We start from the raw sequence: 23,259 nt of genomic DNA, 5'->3' as shown, positions 1-23,259 counted from the left end.
CTGTGAATGGATCAGGTCAAGTCTACATCCAGGTCATGGTTAAACCTTACACCTCAGCCCGTCCACTCTGCTCTGCCTCTGCCAATCGGCTTGTTGCTCCCTCACTGCGAGCTCGCCACTGAACAAAATCACAACTGTTTGCTGTCCTGGCTCCTAAATGGTGGAACGAGCTCCCCATTGACATCAGGACAGCAGAAGTCAAGCCAAGAACAAGCCAAGTCCTGCTCTGACAAAGACGAGAAAGTGATCAACGAGAAGAGAGCAGCCTGGAAAGACAGGCTTGTGTTGCTTTAATACCCATCAGCATGTTAATGCCTGTGAACTCAGTGGGTGAATATTGAACTGAACCAAGTTGATTGCTGTGACATTGTAGAAGGAAACCTTTTGATAAGAGGTTTCAAAAAGTCCCTACAGCCCAAATGAGTCTTTTAAAATTCTTCAAACTAACACAGTCCACTTTCTCTTCCTCCTGCAAAGTCACCTGAGTGTCAATACAACATCTGATTGTAGGAGGTGTAACTCTCTGATCCAGATCACCAGGATTAAAGGTTCACGTCTGTAGATATAAGACTCTGAGAAACATCCAGAACAAACCAAGACTATACTTTCAGGGATCACTTCTATAGTTGTTCACTTGAGAAATGTGTTTCTAAAGAGTTTGGTCTGGCTGCCCATGATGAAGAGTTAAGATGTTTCCTTCAGAGCAGGAATCTGGTGGAGGAGACTTTTGGTTTTCTCCACTGTTGATGATTGTTCAGTGTTTCTGGTTGAGACACTGAAGGAGGAAATATGTTCTGAGTGGACAGCTGTACTTTGTAATAATATGGTAGTCAAAGTTACTTTAATTCTACATGAAGCTGGGAAATCCATCATCAAACTTGTAGCCTTCACTTTACATAGAATAGGTATTTAGAACAAATCTGAACTACTGCAAATAATATCTTCTGAGTTTTGTTTGCACTTAAGAGAAGTCCAATAAAATAAGTGAATACCTCAAATTGTCTTGAAAAACAAAAAAATGCAACTTAAGGAACCACAAAGTGAAATATCCTTTAATATGGCTGTGTTTGAGAGTGCAAACTCTAATTGGTACCAGAAACAGTTAAACCACCTGAGAAGAACTGCGATTGTCCACCTATTCTTGAATAAATCCACTGCTTGAGCTTCTTCACCTTCCTCCACCAGTTTATTGTCTGTGTAGAAGTAGCTGTCAGGCAGCAGGAAGCTGAGGCAGGAGTACGGCAGATTGGACAGGCAGTCTGTGTTGACGGTGACCTGCATGTTGCCAAACAACACTTGGGTTTTGTTCCCGCTGGCGTTGCCCAGTTTCTTCTTCAGCTCGGTGAATCTCTGCAGGATGAGCTGGTGTTCTCGGCCTCTCATCAGACCTCTGAAGTTCTGAACAGCAACCAGGTGCCTCCTGCTGCAGGTTGTGAAGAACAAAACAGACGAAATACAGATAAAGTTCATGCTTTTTCTTCACTCAACAACTTGTCTTAATTACATGAAGATTTCAAGTCATTGAGCATTTTCTGAAACATGATTGTTATGACAGCAATGACCCACAAAAATAAAGTTTCATTTGGTTTTGATTGGAGGAGGTTTGTCTTTCTGAATCACAGCTGCTCACCAGGAGTAAAGGTTCACGTCTGTAGATATAAGACTCAGGGAAACATCCAGAACAAACCAAGACTATACTTTCAGGGATCATTTCTATAGTTGTTGACTTGAGAAATGTGTTTCTAAAGAGTTTGGTCTCGCTGCCCATGATGAAGAGTTAAGATGTTTCCTTCAGAGCAGGAATCTGGTGGAAGAGACTCTTGGTTTTCTCCACTGTTGATGATTGTTCAGTGTTTCTGGTTGAGACACTGAAGGAGGAAACATGATCTGAGTGGGTGGCTACTTTAATTTACTGTTGTTAATGAGTATGAATAGCTGTTAAAGGGATAGTAAACTGAAATATTAGAATTCTCTCTTTATCTACTCTCACTATGCCGATGGAGGTGGGGTGAAGTGTTTGAGTCCACAAAACACTTTTGGAGTTTCAGGGTGTAGAGTGTTAGAGCAGAATCCAATACAATTGAATTGAATGGTGACCGATTCTTCAAACGTAAAAACCCATAAAATTCTGCTTGTGTTGTGTCATCCAAGTGTCCTGCAAGCGACATTCTAATTCAACTTGAAATGCGTCATTTACACCAAGTTTTTGCCTAAATGTCCTGTGATCCTCCTCTGAAGCCACGTCCACATTCGAACGCACACAAGCTCTCGCCCAAGGGCAGAGTGAGCATTAGCATTGCTACCTCTGCTAGCATCGCCACTCCCGGTAGCGAACTCTTACGCTAAACACTTGGTGTAAATGACCCTGATTTTGAATGTCTCGGCTTACGGACACTTGGATGACACCACAGGAGCAGAATGGAGGCATTTTCTGTTCTTTTTCTGTTCTTTTTCTAGAGTTAAGATGTTTCCTTCAGAGCAGAAATATGGTGGAAGAGACTCTTGGTTTTCTCCACTGTTGATGATTGTTCAGTGTTTCTGGTTGAGACCCTGAAGGAGGAAACATGTTCTGAGTGGTTCTGAGACAGATGTTTTAAAAGATAAGGTTCATTAATGTTAAGTTACAGCTTCTGTCCCAAACTCAATGTAATGGCAGAAAGATAAAGTTTTGGGGTTTATTGGTATCTGTGTTTAGTTTTGCTGTTATGAGAAGCTTTATTTTGGAATTGAGACCATGTGTTGGGTCTGTTTTCAATGGTGAATTGATCTGCATGTGTGTATTTGTCAGCCGGTGTGACAGCGATTATCAATGATGTGAGTCTCTGATACTTTTATTATTAAAGTCTTAGTGACCAAAGTTTTTTCAGACTCACCAAACTTTATTTTTTACACAAACTTTAAAATCTCTCAATAAAATGACAATAAAACCCAAACTATATTTATTTCTATAAATACTATTCTGATATTAAGTTGTAGTTTGTGAAGGAATAACAAAACTCTTGTTTAGAACATGGTTTAAAAAACTATTGAACATATATATAAACAGTCGAATCCACATCATCTCAACTACACACCGTCTTAGTTGTTCTTTCGCCTTTGATGACTGATCAGTTATGAGTGTTATGGCAGCAATGACCCACAAATATCAAAGTTTCATTTGGTTGTGATTGTAGGAGGTTTTTCTTTCTGAATCACAGCTGCTCACCAGGAGTAAAGGTTCACGTCTGTAGATATAAGACTCAGGGAAAGATCCAGAACAAACCAAGACTATACTTTAAGGAATCATTTCTATAGTTGTTGACTTGAGAAATGTGTTTCTAAATAGTTTGGTCTCGCTGCCCATGATGAAGAGTTAAGATGTTTCCTTCAGAGCAGGAATCTGGTGGAAAAGACTCTTGGTTTTCTCCACTGCTGATGATTGTTCAGTGTTTCTGGTTCAGACACTGAAGGAGGAAACATGATCTGAGTGGTTCTCATACAGCTGTTTAAAATATAAGGTTTATTAATGTTAAGTTAGAGCTTTTGTCCTGAACTCAATGCAATGGCAGAAAGATGAAGGTTTGAGGTGTATCAGTAGTAATGATACTCTGCTCCCTTCACTGGTTACCAGTGGCTGCCTGCATCCACTTCAAGACACTAATACTTGTGTACCGTGCTGTGAATGGATCAGGTCAAGTCTACATCCAGGTCATGGTTAAACCTTACACCTCAGCCCGTCCACTCTGCTCTGCCAATCGGCTTGTTGCTCCCTCACTGCGAGTTAGCCACTCAACAAAATCACAACTGTTTGCTGTCCTGGCTCCTAAATGGTGGAACGAGCTCCCCATTGACATCAGGACAGCAGAAGTCAAGCCAAGAACAAGCCAAGTCCTGCTCTGACAAAGACGAGAAAGTGATCAACGAGAAGAGAGCAGCCTGGAAAGACATGCTTGTGTTGCTTTAATACCCGTCAGCATGTTAATGCCTGTGAACTCAGTGGGTGAAAATTGAACTGAGCCAAGTTGATTGCTGTGACATTGTAGAAGGAAACCTTTTGATAAGAGGTTTCAAAAAGTCCCTACAGCCCAAATGAGTCTTTTAAAATTCTTCAAACTAACACAGTCCACTTTCTCTTCCTCCTGCAAAGTCACCTGAGTGTCAATACAACATCTGATTGTAGGAGGTGTAACTCTCTGATCCAGATCACCAGGATTAAAGGTTCACGTCTGTAGATATAAGACTCTGAGAAACATCCAGAACAAACCAAGACTATACTTTCAGGGATCATTTCTATAGTTGTTGACTTGAGAAATGTGTTTCTAAAGAGTTTGGTCTCGCTGCCCATGATGAAGAGTTAAGATGTTTCCTTCAGAGCAGGAATCTGGTGGAAGAGACTCTTGGTTTTCTCCACTGTTGATGATTGTTCAGTGTTTCTGGTTGAGACACTGAAGGAGGAAACATGATCTGAGTGGGTGGCTACTTTAATTTACTGTTGTTAATGAGTATGAATAGCTGTTAAAGGGATAGTAAACTGAAATATTAGAATTCTCTCTTTATCTACTCTCCACTATGCCGATGGAGGTGGGGTGAAGTGTTTGAGTCCACAAAACACTTTTGGAGTTTCAGGGTGTAGAGTGTTAGAGCAGAATCCAATACAATTGAATTGAATGGTGACCGATTCTTCAAACGTAAAAAACCCATAATGTTCTGCGTGTAGTGTCATCCAAGTGTCCGCAAGCGCCGACATTCTAATTCAACTTGAAATGCGTCATTTACACCAAGTTTTTGCCTAAATGTCCTGTGATCCTCCTCTGAAGCCACGTCCACATTCGAACGCACACAAGCTTTCGCCAAGGGCAGAGTGAGCATTAGCATTGCTACCTCTGCTAGCATCGCCACTTCCGGTAGCGAACTCTTACGCTAAACACTTGGTGTAAATGACCCTGATTTTGAATGTCTTGGCTTACGGACACTTGGATGACACCACAGGAGCAGAATGGAGGCATTTTCTGTTCTTTTTCTGTTCTTTTCTAGAGTTAAGATGTTTCCTTCAGAGCAGAAATATGGTGGAAGAGACTCTTGGTTTTCCACTGTTGATGATTGTTCAGTGTTTCTGGTTGAGACCCTGAAGGAGGAAACATGTTCTGAGTGGTTCTGAGACAGATGTTTTAAAAGATAAGGTTCATTAATGTTAAGTTACAGCTTCTGTCCCAAACTCAATGTAATGGCAGAAAGATAAAGTTTTGGGGTTTATTGGTATCTGTGTTTAGTTTTGCTGTTATGAGAAGCTTTATTTTGGAATTGAGACCATGTGTTGGGTCTGTTTTCAATGGTGAATTGATCTGCATGTGTGTAATGGGGTCAATCCTTAATAAAAAGCTTTAGCTAAAACAGGATAGTTTTAGCAGTGTTACTTTACCAGTTATGCTTACATGTCATTGTAGATATAAAATCACAGCTCTAATTAACCTGACAGGACGGCGATGCCTATAGGATGAGGGGAGTTGGCGAAGTTTATTTAGGGACCCCGTAGTCGCCCTCTCGCTCTCTCTCTGCACTGCCGGTCCTGTGAGGAAGTGTAGCGTGGGCGCAGCAGGTGTGGACGCCAATTGTTTGTTGGGAGCCCAGCGACAGCTGTGTGTGTGTGTGTGTGTGTGTGTGTGTGCGCGCCGTGTGTGTGAGAGACGGCATCAGCGTCGCCATACAGGCACGCTGTAATAATCTCCAGTCAGCGTGTACACACAAACTAATGGGAACGATACTTGTAAGTAATGCACGGAACATTTATCCAGAGTCTATATTATTGTGTCTGTGACGTTAAGTGTAATTGTCCTTTCCTGTTTTAGTACTTGTCGTCAAGACAATAAGGACGGCGTGGGTCTCTGCTTTATTGTAATGAATTGAAGGTATGGCATAACGATGTGTTTTATATTTGTAAATGTTTTTAAACATTTTGATAAACTCGTTTAATAATTGTGTGACCTAATATGACATGTTTGTTTCATAGGGCTGCCTTCAGGCAGAATATTTACGGTCACTGTTTTTTCCCACATTTAGATTTCATTTATATTATTTGGCCTTGTTTAGATTTAGTTTTTTTCGATTAATTGGTTTGATTTCTGGTTTGTTTGTTCATTTTATTTTGTTCTTTGTTCTATGGGTAATGTGCAATATGGTTGACGGGTACTGTGCAATCCTGGTTTAATGGCTTGAATATTGGTGAGTTATTGGCTCCGTAAACTAGAGGCCCTCTTCTGTTATTTCTGTGTATAATATCGCTTGCAGTGATAATCCACTGGTGCAATCACACCAGTATTGGGATTCTTAAAGTGTGCTGTGTTTGTTTTATGCGTGATATTTTAGCTGTGTTAAATTGGGTCTGGAGCCTTTAACTTCTCTCTTTAATCTGTTATTTATATCAAGTATAGGCCAGTACTCCCTACATTGCACATGATCCTGTGCTGTTTGATCAGTCTTTTAAATACTTTGTCCAACTTGAATAAATTGTCTATTTCTGGAATTATCAGCCTCCCGTCCCGTTTATTCTGGATATATGTGGTGAACCCAATTGGCATTCAACTGTCACACTAAACTTATAACCACTACAGAATTGGCGTTGTTGGCAGGGTCGGAGGCTGAATATACAATTTTTCTGTTTATTTTCAATATTTTTATTGTGTTTTTTTTTTTTTGGGGGCCCTATTGATTAGTAGAAACTAGGCCAGAGTGGGAAAAGACAGTGGCTGGTCTACAGGTGAAGAGGACCACGGGCTGATTTGAAGATCTCTCAACATACTGACTGTTCATTGGGAGGATGGAAGAAGTACAGGCCCTTATGGAGCAGCTGCAACAGCTGAAAACAGCCAATGAACAGTTGAGAGAGCAGTTGCAGAACCAATCAGAGTTACCTGAACCAGTTCCAGGGTCATCCACTACTTCTCCTAATGTGGTCCAGCAGGCAGCCTAGCCTGTGATGCAACCAACCTCCGTTATGTTTATGTACCTAGAGAGCGTAAATGCCCCATGTTCACTGGTAAAATGTCAGTTGATCTGTTAACAGTTGAACAATGGATTGAAGAGGTACGTAGATGTCTGGAGGTTCGGCATATGCCAGTACTTGAACAGTTGCTGTTTATCACAGACCATTTAGATGGAGGTGCCAAGTCAGAGATAAATTTTCACTCGGGCCGACAGAAGTACTCCTGAAAAAATCTTCGGATTTTAAGAGAAAACTATAGTTGCGCTCAGTCCTATGTTGCGGCACAGTTACAGTTTTTCCAACGTACTCAGCGTGAGGGTGAATTTTTGCGTGATTACTTGCATGCCCTTAAGTCCTTAATGGATTTAGCGATACGTAAAACGCCTGGTGGTATCCCCAACTCTGATGTCTTGTTGCGTGATCAGTTTATTGAACATGTGCTTGATGATATGTTGCGTAGAGAGTTGAAGCAGCATGTGGTCCAACAACCAAGTATTCCTTTCGTAAACCTTCGGGCTATTGCTATTAGGTGGGCAGAAACAAGTAGACAGGAGGTAAAATTAGACCTCGGGTCTACTCTTGTGACACATACTCCCAGGCAGTGGATAGTTCTGAGGGTAGCACAAATGCGGTCACTGCTAGCTCTAATGATGAAATGGCAGAGATAAAAGAGTGCCTTCGCAAACAACAAGCTCAATTAGATACTATTATGAAGCATGTCACTGCCCAGTCCTCTCAGCCTACTCAGAGCCCTGTAGCCCTGACCCAAGCTAAGCAGTTACGATTTCCAACAGATGGCAAACTAATTTGTCACCGTTGTAATAGAGCAGGCCACATAGCCAGGTTCTGTAGGGTAAACCTAACTGCTACTACAACCCGTGAAGGATCTGTTTATGAAGTGGGGGTGCACAGACAGGTAGGGGGAGGGGGTTCTGATTCTCAGCCATCGGGAAACTAGACCCCTCTGGTGCAGAGAGCCAGGCATCAGAAAAGGGTTTTGTGGGCTCACCTGAAGACCAAATGGATGATCACTCGACTTATAGGAGATTGCCCAGTTGTGAAAATCAACATGGGGGTGTGGTGGTGCCCTGCCTTTGGATACCGGGTCAATGGTAACCACGATCAGACAAAGCTTCTTTGAGAAACACTTCAGGTCACAGGGTGTTGGGCTTCTAAAGACATGTCACTGGTTACGTCTTAAGGCAGCCAATGGACTAAAAATCCTTATCTAGGATATATGGAGCTCAATGTGACTGTTTTGGGTAAAACCCTCTCTCAAATGGGCGTGCTAGTTGTAGAGGACCCCTAGATGAGCCCACACCACAGCAGCAGGCAGTATCTGGCCTCTTGGGAATGAACATCATTCGCCACTGTTACCGTCTGCTTTTTGAACAGTATGGACCTTGTCTTTTTGAGTCACCTGTCCTACAAGCTGCTAGTAAGGAGTGGAAAGAAACTCTTTCCATGTGTCATCGCATTGAGGCTTTGAACACACAGGGGTGCTTGGGCATAGCCAAAGTCCATGGTCGAGCTGTTCATGCTCCTGCTGGTCCCTGAAATGGATACGCACTTCCTGTCCCTGCACTTTCAACACCACCCTCCCATTAGTGCTCCTGGAACCCCTAGCAAAAGGAAATCCTCTCCCAGCAGGTGCCCTTGTATCTGCAGCCTTTTTTCTGTCCACCAGGGAAAGGTGGAAATTCCTGTAGTCAATGTGGGAACTGAAGATGTTTGGCTGCAACCTCATACACAGCTGGGTGAGCTGCACGTGGTTGACCTGCCAAAATCAAAGAGCTCTATCCTTATCAGGGAAATAGACGACCAGAACACGCTAGCAGTGATTCAGGAGGTGACTGCAGTGAGCCCCCCGGCCATTGATCTGTCTAGGCTGTCATGGCCTAGCCTTTCCTCTGAGCAGACGAAACAATGTATAGAGCTTTTGCAGAAGCATATCACAGTTTTTAGTCAAGGAGAGGGAGACCTGGGATGTACCACGCTGGTAGAGCATGAAATTCCTATAGTGGATGACGCCCCAGTTAGGCAACGCTATCGCAGGCTCCCGCCGTCACAGTATGAGCAAGTCAAAACTCACATTCAGGAGTTGTTGGACAGAGGGGTTGTACGCGCAAGCTGCAGCCCATACTCCTTGCCGATCGTGGTAGTTTTAAAAAACTGGAGAAATTCGCTTGTGTGTGGACTATAGGTTGCTCAATGCCAAAACAAGGAAGGATGCTTATCCGCTGCCCCGAATCGAAGAATCTTTGGATGCCCTCACAGGCGCTCAGTGGTTTTCAACATTGGATCTTGCAAGCGGCTACAACCAAGTACCCATGGCAGAAAAGGACAAAGCAAAGACTGCTTTTGCACCCCTTTCGGACTTTTGAGTTTAATCGATGCCGTTTGGGTTATGTAATGCCCCTAGTACGTTTCAAAGGTTGATGGAGAGGATCTTTGAGACCAAAGTTTTCAGTCCTTGCTTTTATATCTGGACGACATTGTTATTTTTTCACAAACTTTTGACCAGCATCTCCAACGCCTTGAGTTGGTGCTAACTCGCCTCAAAGAGTACCATCTGAAATTGAAGCTAAGTAAATGTCACTTTTTTCAATCTGGGGTTAAATACCTGGGTCATGTCATCTCAGCATCTGGCGTTGCCACTGACCCTTCTAAGATTAGTGCAGTGGCTGAATGGGCACAACCCACTACTTGTACAGAGCTTCAATCATTTTTGGATTCGCATCCTATTATCGCCGCTTTGTAGAAGGTTTTGCGAGGTATGCTCCCCTCCACCGGTTGGTGCCGAAATGGATCAATCAATCAATCAATCAAATTTTATTTGTATAGCCCATATTCACAAATCACAATTTGTCTCATAGGGCTTTGACATGGTGTGACATCCTCTGCCCTTAACCCTCAACAAGAGTAAGGAAAACTACTTAAAACCCTTTAACAGGGAAAAAGAACGTAGAAACCTCAGAGAGAGCCACAGTGAGGGATCCTCTCCCAGGACGGACAGAAGTGCAATGGATGTCAATGTAAAGGAGAACATCAAGATAAAGGTTTTAGCAGCATTGATAAGGGTAAACATTTTGAAGTATAACTGAAGGTCAGTGAATTGGTGGATTAATGTCATTAATGGTCAAGTGTCTGAGGAGAAATACTATGTATCGAGCAGTCCTGCTGCAATCATAGTCTATGGTCAGCAGCCAGCAAGATCATGATCCACCATCAAGATCGGTTGCCACTATAGTCCACAGTCATTGTCCACTGCCGCCATTGGGATCCATCATCAGCTGCCACCTCGGTCGTGCCACCACCAGTATCTGATGCCAACACGATAAAGGATCTGCCTTTATTATCACGATCAGCCAGCACGATGCAGAATCCGCCATACTGGATCCACCATTACGACCTCTGATACGTGATCCACAGATCCTAATCCATGATGTGGCCACAGCCGCGGCCCTGGATCTGCGGACGATAAGGCAAAGGGACTCCGGGGAAGAAGTCAAGTCAGTAACATGTATTGATGGGATATGAATTACTTTGATGTGATAACGATTGAGAAGAGGAAGGAGAAGCTGGAAAGAGAAGCTCCGTGTGTCATGTGTCCCCCGACCTTCTAGACCTATAGCAGCCTAACTAAGAGCAGGTCTAGGACAAGCCTGGACCAGCTCTAACTATAAGCTTTATCAAAAAGGAAGGTTTTAAGCCTACTCTTAAACGTACAGATGGTGTCTGCCTCCCGAACTGAAAGTGGGAGATGATTCCACAGGAGAGGAGCTTGATAGCTGAAAGCTCTGGCTCCTACTCTACTTTTAGAGACTTTAGGGACGACAAGTAAGCCTGAATTCTGGGAGTGCAGTGCTCTAGTGGGTTGATAATGTACTAACAGCTCTTTAAGATATAATGGTGCCATATTGTTAAGGGCCTTGAAGGTGAGGAGGAGAATTTTAAATTCTGGGATTCGCATCCTATTATCGCCACTTTGTAGAAGGTTTTGCGAGGTATGCTGCCCTCCACCGGTTGGTGGCTGAAATGGATGGCACCAAGAAGAAACGCAGAACCCTTGGGAAAGCCATTATAGGAGACCGTTGGATTAATGAGTGTGAAAATGCTTTCCAAACACTCAAGAGACTGCTTGTGACCGCGCCAGTTCTGGGATATGCTGACTTCACCAAACCCTTTGTCCTTGAAATCGATGCTAGCCATGCTGGACTTGGTGCTGTGTTATCCCAGGACCATGATGGAAAACCGCGACCAATTGCTTTTGCAAGCAGAGGCCTGAGGCCCACGGAAAGAAACATGTCCAACTACAGCTCCAGAAAGCTAGAATTCTGGCCCTTAAATGGGCGGTGACTCAAAAATTCCGAGAGTATCTGCTTGGACAGAAATTTGTAGTGTTCACTGATAACAACCCCTCAGCTACCTGCAGTCAGCTAAACTGGGGCAGTGGAGCAAAGGTGGGCATCGGAGTTGGCAGTTTTGATTTTGAGATCAAGTACCCCCAGGACCAACCAATCGCAATGCAGATGCTTTGTCACGCCAGTTGCACTCTCAGAGCACATCACTTTTATTCCCGGCTTGAAGGTGCCGCTGGAAGTCCACGAACCAGCACAAGTCTTACTTGAAAGTGCCCACGCCATGGCTGCAACCTGCCAAGCGATAGCTGCTTTCCCATCACGGCCCAAAGCTGACCTAATTGCTCTACAGGCCACAGATCCAGTAATCGGTACCTTCCTACAATATTGGAAGAGGGGCACACCTCCAACTAAACAAGAAATGGCCAATGCTGGTAGAGGCGTAAAGAAGCTGGTGCAGCAGTGGTCCAAAATAAAGTCAAAGGATGGTGTCCTATACCGCCAAATACAGCTACCAAGGGAAGGACAAGTAGTGTTCCAACTCCTGCTGCCTCAATGCCTGCATGGAGAGGTACTTAAAAGCCTTCACGATGACCAGGGCCACCAAGGCATTAACAGTCTGGTGAGGCAGAGGTGTTTTTGGCCATTTATGGGAAGTGACATTGACAGATACTGTCGGAGTGTAACCGTGCACACTGGCTAAAGTAGTACAACCAAAAGTCCGTACATTCAGGGGGAGTCTGTTCGCCTCTAAACCATTGGAAGTCATTGCCATCGATTTCACTGTATTGATAAGGCCAGTGACGGAAGAGAGAACGTGCTGGTGGTCACGGATGTGTTTTCAAAGTTTTCCCAAGCATTCCCGACACCAGACCAGCGGGCCAGTACAGTAGCCCGTGTGTGACTGAAAAGTGGTTCTACATTTATGGCGTACCCAAACGCATCCACAGTGATCAGGGAAAGTGTTTTGAAGGGGACCTTTTGAAAAGACTGTGTCAACTGTATGGAATAGAGAAAAGTAGAACCACACCTTATCACCCCGAGGGCAATGGACAATGTGAAAGATTTAATCGAACATTGCATGACTTGTTGCGCACCCTCCCCCAGGAAAAGAAGAAAAAATGGCCAAAATCCCTACCTCAGGTTCTTTATGCATATAATACCACAGAGCACCAATCAACTGGTTATTCACCATATGAGCTGATGTTTGGCCAGAAGGCACAACTACCTGTGGATTTCCTGTTGGGCGCATCACAGGAGGAACCCACGTCTAGGTCGGCAGAGGATTGGATGGATGAACATCAAAATCATCTGAGTTCAGTCTATCTTCATGTTAAGGAACGACTCCAGCAAGCAGCAGAACAGAGGAACAGACACTATCAGCCAAATGCAACTTCTCTTATCGCTCCTGGAACCCTGGTCTACAGGAAAAGTCACCCCATAGGACGCCACAAAATTCAGGATGCCTGGGATCCAGCTGTGTATGTGGTGGTGAAAACATGGATAAAGAAGGAAGGGTATATAAAATATGCCCCAGAGATGGTGCTGGCCCAGAAAAGAATCTTAACAGGTCAGAACTTAGGGTTTTACCGACCGCCACCATCAACAGGCCCATGACCCAAAACCAACCGGTACCTGATCCAGGCCTGCTCGATGATCCACCGGATTTTAATAAAGACGACGAAGACAATGACTCAGGTGGGGTCGTAATCACCATGGAACCTGAGTGGTGTAGAGTTCAGGCCCCTTCCTCACTCCCCTTGAGCTAAATGGTCAAACCATGGGCACAGAATTACATAGCTCTGGCACCCCACTATCCAGTTCAGATCACAGCCAAGAAAATGGCCCAAACAATGTTAATATAGTAGCAACAGGGCAGCCAAACATATCACAAAGTAGGCCCAAAAGGAACACCGCTGGGCGACACCAACCCTTTTAAGCTTCCGAGGTCAGTAAATGAAACCGTTGATACCTAAGTTAGAACCTTGCAGGTGAGCCACGCTGCAAATCATCATGTTGTTGAGACAGTGTTTAGACCCTGGTTGTAATTTGTCACGGACGGTGACCTTTTAATTGGGGCCATTGTAATGGGGTCAATCTTAATAAAGCTTTAGCTAAAACAGGATAGTTTTAGCAGTGTTACTTTACCAGTTATGCTTACTGTCATTGTAGATATAAAATCACAGCTCTAATTAACCTGACAGGACGGCGATGCCTATAGGATGAGGGGAGTTGGCGAAGTTTATTTAGGGACCCCGTAGTCGCCCTCTCCCTCTCGCTCTCTCTCTCTCTCTCTCTCTCTCTGCACTGCCGGTCCTGTGAGGAAGTGTAGCGTGGGCGCAGCAGGTGTGGACGCCAATTGTTTGTTGCGAGCCCAGCGTACAGCTGTGTGTGTGTGTGTGTGTGTGCGCGCCCGTGTGTGTGAGAGACGGCATCAGCGTCGCCATACAGGCACGCTGTAATAATCTCCAGTCAGCGTGTACACACAAACTAATGGGAACGATACTTGTAAGTAATGCGCCGGAACATTTATCCAGAGTCTATACTATTGTGTCTGTGACGTTAAGTGTAATTGTCCTTTCTTGTTTTAGTACTTGTCGTCAAGACAATAAGGACGGCGTGGGTCTCTGCTTTATTTTAATGAATTGAAGGTATGGCATAACGATGTGTTTTATATTTGTAAATGTTTTTAAACATTTTGATAAACTTGTTTAATAATTGTGTGACCTAATATGACATGTTTGTTTCATAGGGCTGCCTTCAGGCAGAATATTTACGGTCACTGTTTTTTCCCACATTTAGATTTCATTTAGATTATTTGGCCTTGTTTAGATTTAGTTTCTTTCTGATTAATTGGTTTGATTTCTGGTTTCTTTGTTCATTTTATTTTGTTCTTTGTTCTATGGGTAATGTGCAATATGGTTGACGGGTACTGTGCAATCCTGGTTTAATGGCTTGAATATTGGTGAGTTATTGGCTCCGTAAACTAGAGGCCCCTTCTGTTATTTCTGTGTATAATATCGCTTGCAGTGATAATCCACTGGTGCAATCACACCAGTATTGGGATTCTTAAAGTGTGCTGTGTTTGTTTTATGCGTGATATTTTAGCTGTGTTAAATTGGGTCTGGAGCCTTTAACTTCTCTCTTTTAATCTGTTATTTATATCAAGTATAGGCCAGTACTCCTACATTGCACATGATCCTGTGCTGTTTGATCAGTCTTTTTAAATACTTTGTCCAACTTGAATAAATTGTCTATTTCTGGAATTATCAGCCTCCCGTCCGTTTATTCTGGATATATGTGGTGAACCCAATTGGCATTCAACTGTCACACTAAACTTATAACCACTACAGGTGTGACAGCGATTATCAATGATGTGAGTCTCTGATACTTTTATTATTAAAGTCTTAGTGACCAAAGTTTTTTCAGACTCACCAAACTTTATTTTTTACACAAACTTTAAAATCTCTCAATAAAATGACAATAAAACCCAAACTATATTTATTTCTATAAATACTATTCTGATATTAAGTTGTAGTTTGTGAAGGAATAACAAAACTCTTGTTTAGAACATGGTTTAAAAAACTATTGAACATATATATAAACAGTCGAATCCACATCATCTCAACTACACACCGTCTTAGTTGTTCTTTCGCCTTTGATGACTGATCAGTTATGAGTGTTATGGCAGCAATGACCCACAAATATCAAAGTTTCATTTGGTTGTGATTGGAGGAGGTTTTTCTTTCTGAATCACAGCTGCTCACCAGGAGTAAAGGTTCACGTCTGTAGATATAAGACTCAGGGAAAGATCCAGAACAAACCAAGACTATACTTTCAGGAATCATTTCTATAGTTGTTGACTTGAGAAATGTGTTTCTAAAGAGTTTGGTCTCGCTCCCCATGATGAAGAGTTAAGATGTTTCCTTCAGAGCAGGAATCTGGTGGAAAAGACTCTTGGTTTTCTCCACTGCTGATGATTGTTCAGTGTTTCTGGTTCAGACACTGAAGGAGGAAACATGATCTGAGTGGTTCTCATACAGCTGTTTAAAATATAAGGTTTATTAATGTTAAGTTAGAGCTTTTGTCCTGAACTCAATGCAATGGCAGAAAGATGAAGGTTTGAGGTGTATCAGTAATGATACTCTGCTCCTTTCAGTGGTTACCAGTGGCTGCCTGCATCCACTTCAAGACACTAGTACTTGTGTACCGTGCTGTGAATGGATCAGGTCAAGTCTACATCCAGGTCATGGTTAAACCTACACCTCAGCCCGTCCACTCTGCTCTGCCAATCGGCTTGTTGCTCCTCACTGCGAGTTAGCCACTCAACAAAATCAATAACTGTTTGCTGTCCTGGCTCCTAAATGGTGGAACGAGCTCCCCATTGACATCAGGACAGCAGAAGTCAAGCCAAGAACAAGCCAAGTCCTGCTCTGACAAAGACGAGAAAGTGATCAACGAGAAGAGAGCAGCCTGGAAAGACAGGCTTGTGTTGCTTTAATACCCATCAGCATGTTAATGCCTGTGAACTCAGTGGGTGAATATTGAACTGAGCCAAGTTGATTGCTGTGACATTGTAGAAGGAAACCTTTTGATAAGAGGTTTCAAAAAGTCCCTACAGCCCAAATGAGTCTTTTAAAATTCTTCAAACTAACACAGTCCACTTTCTCTTCCTCCTGCAAAGACACCTGAGTGTCAATACAACATCTGATTGTAGGAGGTGTAACTCTCTGATCCAGATCACCAGGATTAAAGGTTCACGTCTGTAGATATAAGACTCTGAGAAACATCCAGAACAAACCAAGACTATACTTTCAGGGATCATTTCTATAGTTGTTGACTTGAGAAATGCGTTTCTAAAGAGTTTGGTCTCGCTGCCCATGATGAAGAGTTAAGATGTTTCCTTCAGAGCAGGAATCTGGTGGAGGAGACTCTTGGTTTTTCCACTGTTGATGATTGTTCAGTGTTTCTGGTTGAGACACTGAAGGAGGAAATATGTTCTGAGTGGACAGCTGTACTTTGTAATAATATGGTAGTCAAAGTTACTTTAATTCTACATGAAGCTGGGAAATCCATCATCAAACTTGTAGCCTTCACTTTACATAGAATAGGTATTTAGAACAAATCTGAACTACTGCAAATAATATCTTCTGAGTTTTGTTTGCACTTAAGAGAAGTCCAATAAAATAAGTGAATACCTCAAATTGTCTTGAAAAACAAAAAAATGCAACTTAAGGAACCACAAAGTGAAATATCCTTTAATATGGCTGTGTTTGAGAGTGCAAACTCTAATTGGTACCAGAAACAGTTAAACCACCTGAGAAGAACTGCGATTGTCCACCTATTCTTGAATAAATCCACTGCTTGAGCTTCTTCACCTTCCTCCACCAGTTTATTGTCTGTGTAGAAGTAGCTGTCAGGCAGCAGGAAGCTGAGGCAGGAGTACGGCAGATTGGACAGGCAGTCTGTGTTGACGGTGAACTGCATGTTGCCAAACAACACTTGGGTTTTATTCGCATGGCGTTGCCCAGTTTCCTCTTCAGCTCGGTGAATCTCTGCAGGATGAGCTGGTGTTCTCGGCCTCTCATCAGACCTCTGAAGTTCTGAACAGCAACCAGGTGCCTCCTGCTGCAGGTTGTGAAGAACAAACAGACGAAATACAGATAAAGTTCATGCTTTTTCTTCACTCAACAACTTGTCTTAATTACATAAAGATTTCAAGTCATTGAGCATTTTCTGAAACATGATTGTTATGACAGCAATGACCCACAAAAATAAAGTTTCATTTGGTTTTGATTGAGGAGGTTTGTCTTTCTGAATCACAGCTGCTCACCAGGAGTAAAGGTTCACGTCTGTAGATATAAGACTCAGGAAACATCCAGAACAAACCAAGACTATACTTTCAGGATCATTTCTATAGTTGTTGACTTGAGAAATGTGTTTCTAAAGAGTTTGGTCTCGCTGCCCATGGTGAAGAGTTAAGATGTTTCCTTCAGAGCAGGAATCTGGTGGAAGAGACTCTGTTTTCTCCACTGCTGATGATTGTTCAGTGTTTCTGGTTGAGACACTGAAGGAGGAAACATGATCTGAGTGGGTGGCTACTTTAATTTACTGTTGTTAATGAGTATGAATAGCTGTTAAAGGGATAGTAAACTGAAATATTAGAATTCTCTCTTTATCTACTCTCCACTATGCCGATGGAGGTGGGGTGAAGTGTTTGAGTCCACAAAACACTTTTGGAGTTTCAGGGGTGTAGAGTGTTAGAGCAGAATCCAATACAATTGAATTGAATGGTGACCGATTCTTCAAACGTAAAAAACCCCATAAAATTCTGCTTGTGTTGTGTCATCCAAGTGTCCGCAAGCGCCGACATTCTAATTCAACTTGAAATGCGTCATTTACACCAAGTTTTTTGCCTAAATGTCCTGTGATCCTCCTCTGAAGCCACGTCCACATTCGAACGCACACAAGCTCTCGCCCAAGGGCAGAGTGAGCATTAGCATTGCTACCTCTGCTAGCATCGCCACTTCCGGTAGCGAACTCTTACGCTAAACACTTGGTGTAAATGACCCTGATTTTGAATGTCTTGGCTTACGGACACTTGGATGACACCACAGGAGCAGAATGGAGGCATTTTCTGTTCTTTTCTGTTCTTTTCTAGAGTTAAGATGTTTCCTTCAGAGCAGAAATATGGTGGAAGAGACTCTTGGTTTCTCCACTGTTGATGATTGTTCAGTGTTTCTGGTTGAGACCCTGAAGGAGGAAACATGTTCTGAGTGGTTCTGAGACAGATGTTTTAAAAGATAAGGTTCATTAATGTTAAGTTACAGCTTCTGTCCCAAACTCAATGTAATGGCAGAAAGATAATGTTTTGGGGTTTATTGGTATCTGTGTTTAGTTTTGCTGTTATGAGAAGCTTTATTTTGGAATTGAGACCATGTGTTGGGTCTGTTTTCAATGGTGAATTGATCTGCATGTGTGTATTTGTCAGCCGGTGTGACAGCGATTATCAATGATGTGAGTCTCTGATACTTTTATTATTAAAGTCTTAGTGACCAAAGTTTTTTCAGACTCACCAAACTTTATTTTTTACACAAACTTTAAAATCTCTCAATAAAATGACAATAAAACCCAAACTATATTTATTTCTATAAATACTATTCTGATATTAAGTTGTAGTTTGTGAAGGAATAACAAAACTCTTGTTTAGAACATGGTTTAAAAAACTATTGAACATATATATAAACAGTCGAATCCACATCATCTCAACTACACACCGTCTTAGTTGTTCTTTCGCCTTTGATGACTGATCAGTTATGAGTGTTATGGCAGCAATGACCCACAAATATCAAAGTTTCATTTGGTTGTGATTGTAGGAGGTTTTTCTTTCTGAATCACAGCTGCTCACCAGGAGTAAAGGTTCACATCTGTAGATATAAGACTCAGGGAAACATCCAGAACAAACCAAGACTATACTTTCAGGGATCATTTCTATAGTTGTTGACTTGAGAAATGTGTTTCTAAAGAGTTTGGTCTCGCTGCCCATGATGAAGAGTTAAGATGTTTCCTTCAGAGCAGGAATCTGGTGGAAAAGACTCTTGGTTTTCCACTGCTGATGATTGTTCAGTGTTTCTGGTTCAGACACTGAAGGAGGAAACATGATCTGAGTGGTTCTCATACAGCTGTTTAAAATATAAGGTTTATTAATGTTAAGTTAGAGCTTTCATCCTGAGCTCAATGCAATGGCAGAAAGATGAAGGTTTGAGGTGTATCAGTAGTAATGATACTCTGCTCCCTTCACTGGTTACCAGTGGCTGCCTGCATCCACTTCAAGACACTAGTACTTGTGTACCGTGCTGTGAATGGATCAGGTCAAGTCTACATCCAGGTCATGGTTAAACCTTACACCTCAGCCCGTCCACTCTGCTCTGCCAATCGGCTTGTTGCTCCTCACTGCAGTTAGCCACTCAACAAAATCACAACTGTTTGCTGTCCTGGCTCCTAAATGGTGGAACGAGCTCCCCATTGACATCAGGACAGCAGAAGTCAAGCCAAGAACAAGCCAAGTCCTGCTCTGACAAAGACGAGAAAGTGATCAACGAGAAGAGAGCAGCCTGGAAAGACAGGCTTGTGTTGCTTTAATACCCATCAGCATGTTAATGCCTGTGAACTCAGTGGGTGAATATTGAACTGAGCCAAGTTGATTGCTGTGACATTGTAGAAGGAAACCTTTGATAAGAGGTTTCCAAAAGTCCCTACAGCCCAAATGAGTCTTTTAAAATACTTCAAACTAACACAGTCCACTTTCTCTTCCTCCTGCAAAGTCACCTGAGTGTCAATACAACATCTGATTGTAGGAGGTGTAACTCTCTGATCCAGATCACCAGGATTAAAGGTTCACATCTGTAGATATAAGACTCTGAAACATCCAGAACAAACCAAGACTATACTTTCAGGATCATTTCTATAGTTGTTGACTTGAGAAATGTGTTTCTAAAGAGTTTGGTCTCGCTGCCCATGATGAAGAGTTAAGATGTTTCCTTCAGAGCAGGAATCTGGTGGAAGAGACTCTTGGTTTTCTCCACTGTTGATGATTGTTCAGTGTTTCTGGTTGAGACACTGAAGGAGGAAACATGATCTGAGTGGGTGGCTACTTTAATTTACTGTTGTTAATGAGTATGAATAGCTGTTAAAGGGATAGTAAACTGAAATATTAGAATCCTCTCTTTATCTACTCTCCACTATGCCGATGGAGGTGGGGTGAAGTGTTTGAGTCCACAAAACACTTTTGGAGTTTCAGGGGTGTAGAGTGTTAGAGCAGAATCCAATACAATTGAATTGAATGGTGACCGATTCTTCAAACGTAAAAACCCATAAAATTCTGCTTGTGTTGTGTCATCCAAGTGTCATAGCGCCGACATTCTAATTCAACTTGAAATGCGTCATTTACACCAAGTTTTTGCCTAAATGTCCTGTGATCCTCCTCTGAAGCCACGTCCACATTCGAACGCACACAAGCTCTCGCCCAAGGGCAGAGTGAGCATTAGCATTGCTACCTCTGCTAGCATCGCCACTTCCGGTAGCGAACTCTTACGCTAAACACTTGGTGTAAATGACCCTGATTTTGAATGTCTCGGCTTACGGACACTTGGATGACACCACAGGAGCAGAATGGAGGCATTTTCTGTTCTTTTTCTGTTCTTTTTCTAGAGTTAAGATGTTTCCTTCAGAGCAGAAATATGGTGGAAGAGACTCTTGGTTTTCTCCACTGTTGATGATTGTTCAGTGTTTCTGGTTGAGACCCTGAAGGAGGAAACATGTTCTGAGTGGTTCTGAGACAGATGTTTTAAAAGATAAGGTTCATTAATGTTAAGTTACAGCTTCTGTCCCAAACTCAATGTAATGGCAGAAAGATAAAGTTTTGGGGTTTATTGGTATCTGTGTTTAGTTTTGCTGTTATGAGAAGCTTTATTTTGGAATTGAGACCATGTGTTGGGTCTGTTTTCAATGGTGAATTGATCTGCATGTGTGTATTTGTCAGCCGGTGTGACAGCGATTATCAATGATGTGAGTCTCTGATACTTTTATTATTAAAGTCTTAGTGACCAAAGTTTTTTCAGACTCACCAAACTTTATTTTTTACACAAACTTTAAAATCTCTCAATAAAATGACAATAAAACCCAAACTATATTTATTTCTATAAATACTATTCTGATATTAAGTTGTAGTTTGTGAAGGAATAACAAAACTCTTGTTTAGAACATGGTTTAAAAAACTATTGAACATATATATAAACAGTCGAATCCACATCATCTCAACTACACACCGTCTTAGTTGTTCTTTCGCCTTTGATGACTGATCAGTTATGAGTGTTATGGCAGCAATGACCCACAAATATCAAAGTTTCATTTGGTTGTGATTGTAGGAGGTTTTTCTTTCTGAATCACAGCTGCTCACCAGGAGTAAAGGTTCACGTCTGTAGATATAAGACTCAGGGAAAGATCCAGAACAAACCAAGACTATACTTTCAGGGATCATTTCTATAGTTGTTGACTTGAGAAATGTGTTTCTAAGAGTTTGGTCTCGCTGCCCATGATGAAGAGTTAAGATGTTTCCTTCAGAGCAGGAATCTGGTGGAAAAGACTCTTGGTTTTCTCCACTGCTGATGATTGTTCAGTGTTTCTGGTTCAGACACTGAAGGAGGAAACATGATCTGAGTGGTTCTCATACAGCTGTTTAAAATATAAGGTTTATTAATGTTAAGTTAGAGCTTTTGTCCTGAACTCAATGCAATGGCAGAAAGATGAAGGTTTGAGGTGTATCAGTAGTAATGATACTCTGCTCCCTTCACTGGTTACCAGTGGCTGCCTGCATCCACTTCAAGACACTAATACTTGTGTACCGTGCTGTGAATGGATCAGGTCAAGTCTACATCCAGGTCATGGTTAAACCTTACACCTCAGCCCGTCCACTCTGCTCTGCCAATCGGCTTGTTGCTCCCTCACTGCGAGTTAGCCACTCAACAAAATCACAACTGTTTGCTGTCCTGGCTCCTAAATGGTGGAACGAGCTCCCCATTGACATCAGGACAGCAGAAGTCAAGCCAAGAACAAGCCAAGTCCTGCTCTGACAAAGGCGAAAGTGATCAACGAGAAGACAGCAGCCTGGAAAGACATGCTTGTGTTGCTTTAATACCCATCAGCATGTTAATGCCTGTGAACTCAGTGGGTGAAAATTGAACTGAGCCAAGTTGATTGCTGTGACATTGTAGAAGGAAACCTTTTGATAAGAGGTTTCAAAAAGTCCCTACAGCCCAAATGAGTCTTTTAAAATTCTTCAAACTAACACAGTCCACTTTCTCTTCCTCCTGCAAAGTCACCTGAGTGTCAATACAACATCTGATTGTAGGAGGTGTAACTCTCTGATCCAGATCACCAGGATTAAAGGTTCACGTCTGTAGATATAAGACTCTGAGAAACATCCAGAACAAACCAAGACTATACTTTCAGGGATCATTTCTATAGTTGGTGACTTGAGAAATGCGTTTCTAAAGAGTTTGGTCTCGCTGCCCATGATGAAGAGTTAAGATGTTTCCTTCAGAGCAGGAATCTGGTGGAGGAGACTCTTGGTTTTCTCCACTGTTGATGATTGTTCAGTTTTTCTGGTTGAGACACTGAAGGAGGAAATATGTTCTGAGTGGACAGCTGTACTTTGTAATAATATGGTAGTCAAAGTTACTTTAATTCTACATGAAGCTGGGAAATCCATCATCAAACTTGTAGCCTTCACTTTACATAGAATAGGTATTTAGAACAAATCTGAACTACTGCAAATAATATCTTCTGAGTTTTGTTTGCACTTAAGAGAAGTCCAATAAAATAAGTGAATACCTCAAATTGTCTTGAAAAACAAAAAAATGCAACTTAAGGAACCACAAAGTGAAATATCCTTTAATATGGCTGTGTTTGAGAGTGCAAACTCTAATTGGTACCAGAAACAGTTAAACCACCTGAGAAGAACTGCGATTGTCCACCTATTCTTGAATAAATCCACTGCTTGAGCTTCTTCACCTTCCTCCACCAGTTTATTGTCTGTGTAGAAGTAGCTGTCAGGCAGCAGGAAGCTGAGGCAGGAGTACGGCAGATTGGACAGGCAGTCTGTGTTGACGGTGACCTGCATGTTGCCAAACAACACTTGGGTTTTGTCGCCGCTGGTGTTGCCCAGTTTCTTCTTCAGCTCGGTGAATCTCTGCAGGATGAGCTGGTGTTCTCGGCCTCTCATCAGACCTCTGAAGTTCTGAACAGCAACCAGGTGCCTCCTGCTGCAGGTTGTGAAGAACAAAACAGACGAAATACAGATAAAGTTCATGCTTTTTCTTCACTCAACAACTTGTCTTAATTACATGAAGATTTCAAGTCATTGAGCATTTTCTGAAACAT

At 42.3% G+C, this 23,259-nt stretch overlaps 10 non-coding genes and 6 pseudogenes across 10 annotated transcripts; all 16 read left to right on the top strand.

Moving 5' to 3' along the window:
- The first annotated feature begins 595 nt into the window (after positions 1-595).
- LOC124854486 lies at positions 596-803 on the top strand. Its single transcript, XR_007034721.1, has one exon. It is a non-coding gene; the product is annotated as a small nucleolar RNA U3 (small nucleolar RNA).
- An 885-nt stretch (positions 804-1,688) lies between these two features.
- LOC118118460 lies at positions 1,689-1,896 on the top strand. The gene has a single exon (XR_004697940.2). It is a non-coding gene; the product is annotated as a small nucleolar RNA U3 (small nucleolar RNA).
- Positions 1,897-2,456: 560 nt separating this feature from the next.
- On the top strand, positions 2,457-2,573 carry LOC118118491 (annotated as a pseudogene).
- Positions 2,574-3,263: 690 nt separating this feature from the next.
- On the top strand, positions 3,264-3,471 carry LOC124854525. The gene has a single exon (XR_007034744.1). It is a non-coding gene; the product is annotated as a small nucleolar RNA U3 (small nucleolar RNA).
- Positions 3,472-4,244: 773 nt separating this feature from the next.
- LOC118118459 lies at positions 4,245-4,452 on the top strand. Its single transcript, XR_004697939.1, has one exon. It is a non-coding gene; the product is annotated as a small nucleolar RNA U3 (small nucleolar RNA).
- A 560-nt stretch (positions 4,453-5,012) lies between these two features.
- On the top strand, positions 5,013-5,127 carry LOC124854502 (annotated as a pseudogene).
- A 6,475-nt stretch (positions 5,128-11,602) lies between these two features.
- LOC124854482 overlaps positions 11,603-23,259 on the top strand; it is a 30,365-nt pseudogene continuing 18,708 nt past the window's right edge.
- On the top strand, positions 15,145-15,352 carry LOC124854517. Its single transcript, XR_007034736.1, has one exon. It is a non-coding gene; the product is annotated as a small nucleolar RNA U3 (small nucleolar RNA).
- On the top strand, positions 16,122-16,328 carry LOC124854524. The gene has a single exon (XR_007034743.1). It is a non-coding gene; the product is annotated as a small nucleolar RNA U3 (small nucleolar RNA).
- LOC124854516 lies at positions 17,210-17,414 on the top strand (annotated as a pseudogene).
- On the top strand, positions 17,980-18,095 carry LOC124854491 (annotated as a pseudogene).
- Positions 18,786-18,991, top strand: LOC118118464. The gene has a single exon (XR_004697944.2). It is a non-coding gene; the product is annotated as a small nucleolar RNA U3 (small nucleolar RNA).
- Positions 19,760-19,966, top strand: LOC124854504. Its single transcript, XR_007034724.1, has one exon. It is a non-coding gene; the product is annotated as a small nucleolar RNA U3 (small nucleolar RNA).
- On the top strand, positions 20,529-20,645 carry LOC124854498 (annotated as a pseudogene).
- Positions 21,336-21,542, top strand: LOC124854518. Its single transcript, XR_007034737.1, has one exon. It is a non-coding gene; the product is annotated as a small nucleolar RNA U3 (small nucleolar RNA).
- Positions 22,314-22,521, top strand: LOC124854523. The gene has a single exon (XR_007034742.1). It is a non-coding gene; the product is annotated as a small nucleolar RNA U3 (small nucleolar RNA).

This window comes from Hippoglossus stenolepis, chromosome 11 (assembly GCF_022539355.2).
Source record: "Hippoglossus stenolepis isolate QCI-W04-F060 chromosome 11, HSTE1.2, whole genome shotgun sequence".
NCBI classification, from domain to species: domain Eukaryota; kingdom Metazoa; phylum Chordata; class Actinopteri; order Pleuronectiformes; family Pleuronectidae; genus Hippoglossus; species Hippoglossus stenolepis.
Note: the sequence above shows the minus strand (reverse complement) of the source record. Positions and strands in the feature narration are given on the sequence as shown.